Source organism: Rattus norvegicus, chromosome X (assembly GCF_036323735.1).
Source record: "Rattus norvegicus strain BN/NHsdMcwi chromosome X, GRCr8, whole genome shotgun sequence".
In the NCBI taxonomy this organism is placed as follows: domain Eukaryota; kingdom Metazoa; phylum Chordata; class Mammalia; order Rodentia; family Muridae; genus Rattus; species Rattus norvegicus.
The window spans coordinates 151,186,815-151,196,908 of record NC_086039.1 but is presented as its reverse complement, the minus strand read 5'-3'; the positions used below and the strand labels follow the sequence as shown (position 1 = coordinate 151,196,908).

General features: G+C 42.7%; 1 long non-coding RNA gene across 1 annotated transcript; it reads left to right on the top strand.

The window, feature by feature from the left end:
- Nucleotides 1-1,785: 1,785 nt before the first annotated feature.
- On the top strand, nucleotides 1,786-7,946 carry LOC134484011 (uncharacterized). The gene is made up of 2 exons (XR_010061303.1): nucleotides 1,786-5,859; nucleotides 5,936-7,946. It is a non-coding gene; the product is annotated as an uncharacterized LOC134484011 (long non-coding RNA).
- Nucleotides 7,947-10,094: the final 2,148 nt, after the last annotated feature.

Below are 10,094 nucleotides of genomic sequence, written 5' to 3'. Positions count from 1 at the left end.
TTATAAAGAATGAGGTAAAGTTTGTAGTAAAGAAATGATTACAAACAATGGTGCTGTATTAACAGTACCGGTATTCAGCATGGGCAGTAATAAAAGAAGGTCGAAGTTTTATTTTGCAGTGAAGTACACTGAAGAAGATATACAGAAGTAGAAACTAAGCATGATGAAACTTTTTCCAAGAATTCCTAACTTATTACTCTAATTAAGGATGCTTTTAAATTATTTCCTTATTTTGAAATAACAATAATCACCCCCCTATACCCTTTTCTCCTTCTAAGCCCTGCCATATATCCTTTACCTCTTTCTTTCAATTCATGGCCAATTTTTTTCATTAATTGCTGATAAATTCATATATTTTATGCATAGACACACACACACACACACACACACAGACACACACGTATGTATATACCTTAAAGAAAAGAAAAAACACAGAGAGACAGACCAAATATATACCCATTATAGGTAGGGAGAGAGATGTATTCGTATATGCTCTCACAAATTAAGATGGATAAAATATCATAAAGTTATATAATCTCATGGGACTAGTTCTGTATATAACAGACTCACATAAGCACATACAAATATAAAGAAAGTTTTACTTGAAGAAATCAAGTCTCACAATTGGGGAAGCTTAGAAAGAAAATGCCACCCAAACAAGCTGGTGACACAGGTGAAAGCTCCATTCCAAGTCCAGAGTTAATCAGCAAAATTATTATTTCTTTCCAGAGGTCAACATTTTTCTAGTAAAGCCTTTAACTAATTGAATGTGGCTGCTCTATATTATGAAAGTTGACATGCTTTTCTCAAAATCTTATGATTACCATTCTAATGGTATAAAAAAAACCACCCATACACCATTGCAGAAGCATAATATTGCTAGCATGTTTATACTCAAAAGATCATCTAAAACTGATGACAGAGGAATTTGAGAAAAGATGAGGACACAGAATAAAAATTTAATAGTTGAAATAGATTAGGTTTTATTAGGACTTTTGCAAATATTATTTTTGTTGATTTTCTTCCCTCATGCATCTCCCTTACCTCATTTGCCTTTTTAGATTCTTTAACTTCCCACAACTACCTTTTCCTCAGACATGTTAGGGCACAGGCATACACAATATACATAGACACATAAGTCAACCAAAAAATGAAATTATAATCCCCAGTTTTATCATTTTATATATAAATCTGGTCTTGTCGTTGATAAATTTATTTACATTATTGATTATATTAAGGTGTCTGATACACTTACTATAACATCATTTTAACCTTTCAATAAACAGAAACTGCTTCCTACTAGGCAAATGATGGGATTTACACTAATTAAATAAGAAGTCTTCTCTTCAGTAAATTCTTACAGACTATTTTTAAAGAACAACATAATTATAGAGTCCTTAAGAGTGTTCATAGAGGAATTATTTGCAAAGTGCTATGAAAGTTCAGGATGTATGTCTTATCTTAGTTAAGTCACAAGTAATTTCCTAAAACAAATGTAGTATTTGTGTCTTAACTCTTCACTGTTTAACTATTATACCTCACCTCAGGATTCAACTCTCCTTTAAGTTTCTATTCTAGCTTTTGGTATGCAAATGTGGAACCTTAATGGCCCAAGGTTATAGAGGAAATACCAGGGAGTTTCAACCCCAAATACCTCAAACTTGAGGCTGGCAGGAGTCTACTTCCTCCACTCAGTCTGGCACCATAAATTCAACTCCCCCAACATCAACCCTAGTAAGAATTTATTACCCTGACAGTAATAAGGCTCCACTCCTTGTTTGACTTTATAGGGTTGAAGGATTAAAAATTAATAATAAGCCGCCTAGCTACCCAAAAAGAAGAGGTAGGGTCTGTGAGAACATGAACTTTTCGCCCCTCCCTTGCTGTGCAATGGTTCCCGGAACATTCTTGCATGAAAGGTTTCCTGGAACAGCCACAATGACCCATAGCCTCCGGCCACAATGGTCCAATGGCCCTGTAAAATGTCACTACCCCTAATCACAATGTCACAAAGTCCTAAATTGTATGGGCAGTTTATGGTTTTGGAATTCCCCTCCTCCCTCCCTCTTGATCCCCCTGGTTTGTGGTTTTTTCCTTTATAAGCTCTGTGAAAATTCAGGTCGGGGTCGAACTCCTCTACTCCCTGTGTGGTGTATGAGTCTCGACCCTAGCATGCTGGCCTGAGCTCTCGTTTCATCTCGCTCACAATAAATCTTCCTCGTGTGATTACAGCAGGTCGGTGTCTGTGTCCTACTGGGTGCGCGTCTTTCCCGAGACTTGAGTGGGGGGCTCCCTTCGGGGGTCTTTCATTTGGGGGCTCGTCCGGGATCTGCGCGACCACCCAGGGGTCCTAGACCCACTTGGAGGTAAGATTCTCTGTTTTATCTCAGCGCTGTGTCTGGGTCTGTGTCTATGTTCTGTCTGGGAATCTGGTGCGATCGCTGTTTCGGTTTTGCGGACGCTCAGTGAGACCGCGCTCCAGGAAGGAGAGCGGGGTGGATAGGGATAGACGTGTCCAGGTACCCACCGTCCGTTCGCCCTGGGAGACGTCCCAGGAGGACAAGGGGGGACCAGGGACGCCTGGTGAACCCCATCTGATAGGTCCAGAGGAGACTTTACTCCTTGACGACCGGTTTGTTAGGCAAGGTCTGCGACCTGCCGATCAGTTTCAGTGCCTCTGGTCGACACGAAGTCGACGTCGGTTTTTTTTTTTTTTTTTTTTTTCTCTTTTGTTTGTGCTCGTGTGTGTGAGTGTGTGTGAATTAAGTCCTGTAGTCTGTGTTTTTCGGTACCGGTTTAAGGTCTTAGTGCACTGTCTGGGCAGATGAAGGTTTCCTGCCCTGTGCACGGGTGGAAGAAGGTTCCCCACCCCGAAATGGCGCCTGTGAGTAGATGAAGGATTCCTACTCCGAATAGTCTTTTTCTTTCTTTTTTTCCTTTTTAGAAAGCGCACCGGGGGACGCCCCAATCGCGCAGGCTCTGGGACTCGTGAGAGACGTTCCACGAGTCAGCCTTTGTTGGGTCCTGGCTCTGGGACGCGTGAGAGACGTTCCTCGAGCCGAATTTTGTCGGGAGGACCCGGCAACGGGCAGTCAAAAAGATCTGACTGTGACTTTGGAGGTCATGTTCGGCTGCCTATTTAAGTATAGGCACGGACAAGTGTGCTTAGATGTGTTAGTGTCTGTTGTCTGTATTCTGTTTCTGTGTTTGGTATCCCGGAAGCAGCTAAGGTTAAGCTGCAGTTTGGGCCAGGTACTGAAGGTACCAGGCATCTGTGGAAATTGGTTATAGGATGCTTTGTCTTGGTCTTGTTTGTCTGGATTGTTTTCTGTGGTATTGTCCAGTGTCTTTTTGACTTCTTTTCGTGTTTGAATTTGGACTGACGACCGTGTTTAAAATCTTGGACTGACGACTGTGTTTGAAATCATGAAACTGTTTGCTTTGTTCATCGAAGAGTTTTACTTGGTCCCCTTAATGCTTAGTAAGAAACTTAATCTTATGGACCCCGCTCTAGTGGCGGTGTGTTGGTTGATAGCCAAAGTTAATTTTTAAAATAGTGTTTTATCTGTGCTTGTGCTCGCAGCACACAGTAGAGGGGAGCGAAATTAGCTGCGGAGCTGCTGCAGCGAGCATGGGGACTTCTCAAGTCTCACCCAATTTTTCTGGCTCTTCAGGAGCTGTTTAAAAGGAAAAGGCTTAAGGTAAAAAGAAACACTATAGAGAGATTTCTTAGTGAATTACTACACCTTGCTTCGCGATCTCTGGGAATCTCATGGTGGACAGCTGAGATAAGCTGGAAAAGGATTTAAATTTTGCTTGGGAGCAAAGAATCTTAAAGGTGGAGTTTCAGCCGGTATGACACTTAGTGCTTAGCTGCCTAAAAGATCAGAAATGCTGTCAACAGGCTATAAAAAAGGGACAGGCTGTGTTAAAAATGCTACAGAAGAATAATCTAAAAAGGCTGAGAGCTAGGTGGGGCTATAAGGAAAACAAGAACAGGAAAGGAATTTCTGACATTTGCTCACAGAAGGAGAGTGCTCATTTAGAGAAGTTCTTTAAGGAAGCCTGCCTTATCTGCTGTCTTTATTCCAAGGGAGGAGTCAGTCTCCAGCACTAAATTACTTGGAGGTAGCCAAGTTCAGGATTAATGTTTTCTTTTCCATGGGCCTTTAAACCCAGTGAGACAGTTTGGTAAAGGGCTACTACTGAGGTCCTGATAGCCCCAGGTGAACTGGTTACAATTCTTTTATCAGCCCCCTGGCATCTAGCAACCAGGTTCTAACCATCTCTCCATCCTTTTGTTATTAGTTGTTACTAGAAGCCTAGTGTCATTTGGAGGCTGGTTCTCTTGAGAGGCAAAGCCATGGAGCTGACACTGACAATGGCCTTTTTGTTCCAAGAAAGGCCTCCTGGTTTAGCTGTGTGACTAAATGCTGTTTGCCCTCTTCGGTAGACTCTATTCTCAAGATTCTCTTGTTTTCTCACCATCCCATTTGATATGCTTGTTAGTAACTGTTACAGGTCTTCTTTACCACCGATGAAAGACGGAATCCTACTGGAGACCAGAAAAAAATGTTCCAGACACGGATAGAAGGCCCTCACTTCTGCCTGCTCTCTTCAGACGCCTGAAGGTAGGGAGTGCCAGGTCTGCCCCCAGGCTCCAAGGGTCGGTCTCCTAGGGGCTGGAAAATGCCCCACCAATCTGGCTAAGATAAGGAAAAGATATGAAGAGAAAGTTACAGAAACTTGAAGGGTTAAGCTAAGTCGCTGAGAGAGTTATTGTAAGTTGATGCATGGTTCAGGGTCTGTGCAGAAAAGTGGACAGCACCTAATAGCTGTAGAAGAAGATGCAGAGAGACAGAAAAAAAAAAAGAAAGAAAGAAAGAAAGAGGTAAAGAGTGCAGGAAGCTAGGGAAGAAAAGAGACTAAAAGAAGAGGAAGCTAGAGAGCTAAAGAGAGATAAAAGACAAGAGAGGAACATATACTGGCCACAGTAGTTAGGGAACCTAGGAAGACAGTACCTGGCAACAGAAGAGAATTCCTGGCTAAAGATCAGTGTGCCTAATGCAAAGAAAAAAAAGACACTGGGTCAGGGACTGCCCCAGAAAGAACAAGAGGGGACACTGGAGAGCCTCTTGGTCCTAGAGTGCTGGCTATGTACAGAGATAGAAGGGAAGTGTGGATGCAGGGACCCAATGCTCTGTGCTCCTATGCCCCCCTCCAGTGGGCCAATATCCAAAGACCTTGGGTACAGGGGCCTACTGGCAACAAACAATACTTATGGACTGCCCGAAGAACAGTGGACCTTGGCGTGGGCCGGGTAACCCACCCACTAGTTCATAGTCATCCCTGACTGCCCCTATCCCTTGCTCATGAGAAAATTGCTCTCCAAAATGGCTTGCGTGGGCTGAAATGGCTGGGTGAGGCCATGTGTATGCATATCTACAGACTGTGTATGCGGAGCTTAAGACCTGTCTCAGTGCACCAGTACCTGATGCTGGGAGACGAATGGCTTAGCGCTGTTCTACTTGGAACATATCACTCCTGCCAGCCGGGCACTAACAATTATCACCCAATCCAGGACTTAAACTGTGATAGAGTGGCTGATGTTCTGCCTTTGAATAGAGTGTCCCAAAAGATGGGACCACTGGTCAGCTGCCATGGACTAGATTCTCTACCAGTTGGGGACAATCTGGTCACCTTGCTGCCCAATCCGGACCTGGAGCCACCACAGCACGAGTGTCAAGTACTGGCAGAAGCCCATGGATGGAGGAAAGACCTCTGCGACTGGTTGATTGACCCCTGCTGAAAGCCGAGGACCTTGTCCACAGACGGGAACAGTTCTCTTCATGAATGAAGGTCAGAGACAAGTGGGTGCTGCCATGGTGGACAACACAATGTTATCTGGGATGGCTGAACCTCTACCCCCCCCCAGTACATCAGCACTGCAGATGCCTTTACCATCTCTTGGATGCCCTGGTGAAGCCAACAACTGTGAGTACTATTCATTGCTCAGGATATCAGGAGGGAAGAGATTCAGTGACATGGGGCAATAACGAAGCAGATAAAGTGGCTCGAAAAATGGTTATGCAGGAGCCCATCCTGGTTGCAGGCCTGCAAGAGACAGCCACTGGGAACTGGGATCGGACTAAGGGATGGCCTCACTTAGAAAAGGCCCAAATTGCTTAAAAGATAAAGGACAATGGCACATTGAGGGGAAAGCTATACTTCCCAGAGAACAAAGAAAAGACTCACTTTGCCAAATACAGAAATGGACTCATTTAGGAGATAAAAAGTTTGTCCAAGTAGTTAAGTGTATGTAATAGACTTTAAGATTTTAGCCAGAGAGACAGTAGAAAGTATAAGGTATGTCAATAAGTGAATGCTTAGCAAGCAAACAGGGCAAAGAGACCTAGAGAGTTTGGTGAAAAGTCGAAGTGAACTTCACTGAGATAAAACCAGAAAAATATAATCACAAGTATCTCCTAGTGCTTGTAGATACTTTTTCAGGAATAGATAGAAGCTTTCCTCACCAAACAAGAGACGGCCTCTGCAATCATCAAGAAGATACTGGAAGAAATCTTCCTCCGATTTGGAATGCCCAAGGTAATCTGGTCAGACAACGGCCCTACTTTCGTTGCCAAGGTAAGCCAGGGTGTGGCCAAGTATTTAGAGGTCAATTGGAAATTACATTGTATTTACAGACCTCAAAGTTCAGGACAGGTAGGGTAAATAAATAGAACTCTAAAAGAGACCCTGACCAAATTAACCATGGAGACTGGCACAGACTGGGTGACACTCCTTCCCTCTTGCTCTCTTCAGAGCAAGAAATACCCCTTCCAGATTCAGCCTTACCCCCTTTGAGATCTTATATGGGGCCTCAGCCCCCCTGACTGTATTAGATGATGTTACTGAACCAACATGTCATAGTGCCATAGTAATAATGATTTGTGTGCCAGGCTAAAAGACCTACAGGTGATACAGAAAGAAATCTGCTCACAGCTGACAGCAGCCTATGCCCCGGAGACCCCTGAGACATCCCATCAGTTCCAGGTTGCAGCTACACTGAGTCCAGACACTCGAGCCTCGCTGGAAAGGACCGTACCTGGTGCTGCTGACCACCCTGACAGCTGTCAATTCTCAGCCCTCACCAGCCGTGTACTAGCTGTTGGGGCTGAGAGCTGGGACCTAGAGGGAAATTCAGTCATGTTTGTCCTGGGTTCTATCAAGATAGGTGTGGGATAGGCTTGATTTCCATTACAAATGATGTAACATTGCATATGTTAGTACTCTTAACACTTCTTGGGACTGTGCCTCAGGGATCACAGTCCGTATAAGCTTAGAAGTTCTAAAAGCTAGTCATGACCTTGGTGGATAGGCTTGGATAGTGTCCAGGTTAGAATCCTCATGTTAAGACTACAATACCAAGCTGTTATGCTAGATGAAGCTGAGTTCTCCATGAAGTTCTAGGATTAGAACTATTAACAAAAAGAAGAAGTGGGGAATGAAGGATTAAAAATTAATAATAAGCCGCCTAGCTACCCAAAAAGAAGAGGTAGGGTCTGTGAGAACATGAACTTTTCGCCCCTCCCTTGCTGTGCAATGGTTCCCGGAACATTCTTGCATGAAAGGTTTCCTGGAACAGCCACAATGACCCATAGCCTCCGGCCACAATGGTCCAATGGCCCTGTAAAATGTCACTACCCCTAATCACAATGTCACAAAGTCCTAAATTGTATGGGCAGTTTATGGTTTTGGAATTCCCCTCCTCCCTCCCTCTTGATCCCCCTGGTTTGTGGTTTTTTCCTTTATAAGCTCTGTGAAAATTCAGGTCGGGGTCGAACTCCTCTACTCCCTGTGTGGTGTATGAGTCTCGACCCCAGCATGCTGGCCTGAGCTCTCGTTTCATCTCGCTCACAATAAATCTTCCTCGTGTGATTACAGCAGGTCGGTGTCTGTGTCCTACTGGGTGCGCGTCTTTCCCGAGACTTGAGTGGGGGGCTCCCTTCGGGGGTCTTTCAGGGTTCCCCATTACCACCACCCTACAATCCCTGAGTGTGTAGATGAAGCATCTTGCAACACCCCTATGCTGGCCAATTGTATACAGCCACAAAAACCTAGCCCAAGAGACCCTGGCCTCTTCCCTAGGGACATAGATAGCCCTTTTCCCCAGTAAATGAACAGTTCTTTGAAGCTGTGTTGTCAGTGTTTATCACTAACTGGGATCCTGCATTGAACTCACAGGCACTCTGCTAAGCTTCCCTCCCCCAAGTCCAGCTTTGTGCTGGCCTATTTAACACAGAGACACGCAGCAGCAGCATGCAGACACTTAGAATATGCCCAGATTCTTTTTTTTTTCATTTCAGAATAGTACTCTATCTTTTTTTTCCAGAAATATTTTTCACTGAAGACTTCAAATGACTGTCCGTTGGAGCTACTTAAATACCATTTCCAAAAAGATAAATTCTGATCAATCTATCTAGGAAAAAAATAACCTTGTTTCTCTTGCAGATGTATGATTATTTCTCATTATTTTTACTTCCTCTGGTCTTTTAGCACTTTTCATAACTTAGTTACTATAAACAAATGTATATTTGCTTATATATAGTTGAGCCCAGTTACATCTAAAGTCTGTTTAGGTATGTTCTGTTCTTTGTTTAGTTGTAGTATCTAAAACAGGGAACAAATAATGTTTCGATTAATGAAAGCTTCCCCTGTTGGAAGATAAGGGACAATAAGAGGATTTAAGTAAAGGAGGAGAAGCTGGCACAGACACTCGATCCCAGTATTTGGGGAGCAGAGGCAGGCAGATTTCTGACTTCGAGGCCAGCTCAATCTACTGCTGGGGTCACCCAGTTTCCTGAGGAAGCCAGACAAGGTGGTATGGAGCTAGTGACCATGGCCAAAGCCACTTTACCTTTGCTGTTCTTCTGATTTTAATTCTCTGTTATTCTGTGCTTTAAAGGCACTTACTTTTGGAAATTGCTATTGTATGTCCAAAATTACTTTTGGTAATTTTTCTCTTCCTTGAACTCTTTGATATTCTAAGGCCAAAAGTATTCTAAGGCCATACTTCTGGTAATTTGACTCCAACTGATACAGCAGGAGAATTAGGAAAAAAAAAGACTTAGTTTCTCTCTGGTTCAAGGGCCCCTCACTAGCCAGACTCCAGAGGTTTGGAGTTCATTAACTCTTCGTGAACCAGAGCAAAAAGAGGAGAAAGAAAGAGAGAATTCAAGCATACACATAGACATACACAGACACACACACACACTTTGGTCAGGCCCAAACACCTGTCTCAACAACTTCACAAGTGTTCACTTACATACCTACATATACATGCATGCATGCACACACATATACACATCTTTATTTGAATGTCCTCTTTTAAATATCTTTATAATGCATGCTTCTTAAATTATAGGAAGATAGAAGAGAAAGCTAAACTTTTCTCTTTTAAATATAAGTTAAATATATCACCTTTATTACCTTTAAAAAGACTCTTATTACCTTTAAAAAGAAAATCCCATCAGCATAAAAAGCAAGCGTGTTAAAATGAAACAATTTTCAAAGTCTGTTTTATTGCTTTTTTTTTGAAGTTGTAATATAGCTAGATCATTTCCCTTACCCTTTCCTCCCTCAAAACCCTCCAATTTTTCTTTCTTTGCTTTCTTTCAAATTCATGGACCTTTTTTTTCACTAATTGTTGCTACACACACACACACACACACACACACACACACACACACCACATAAATACAACCTGCTCATGTATTTAGTATATAGAATATATTGCAACAATTGATGAAGATTTTCTGTTAAAGCAATAAAAATTAAATGTTTGTTGAGCTGATAACACTTTTGCCCACCTAGTAGTCTTCACTCTTTACAACTATGTGGGCTGATTTTAGCCTATTAATGACAGATGTTGCCTTTTCTATTATTACTAGATTCTGTTAGTAAATTCATAAAAGGCTCAAACTAGGGATTTACATTGTCTGAAGTATGCTGTAACTGAACTGTTCAAATGTTGTGACTGCTCTGGCTTACTGCTGACTTTGCTGCAGCATCATAAACATGTTTCTGACTTGTAG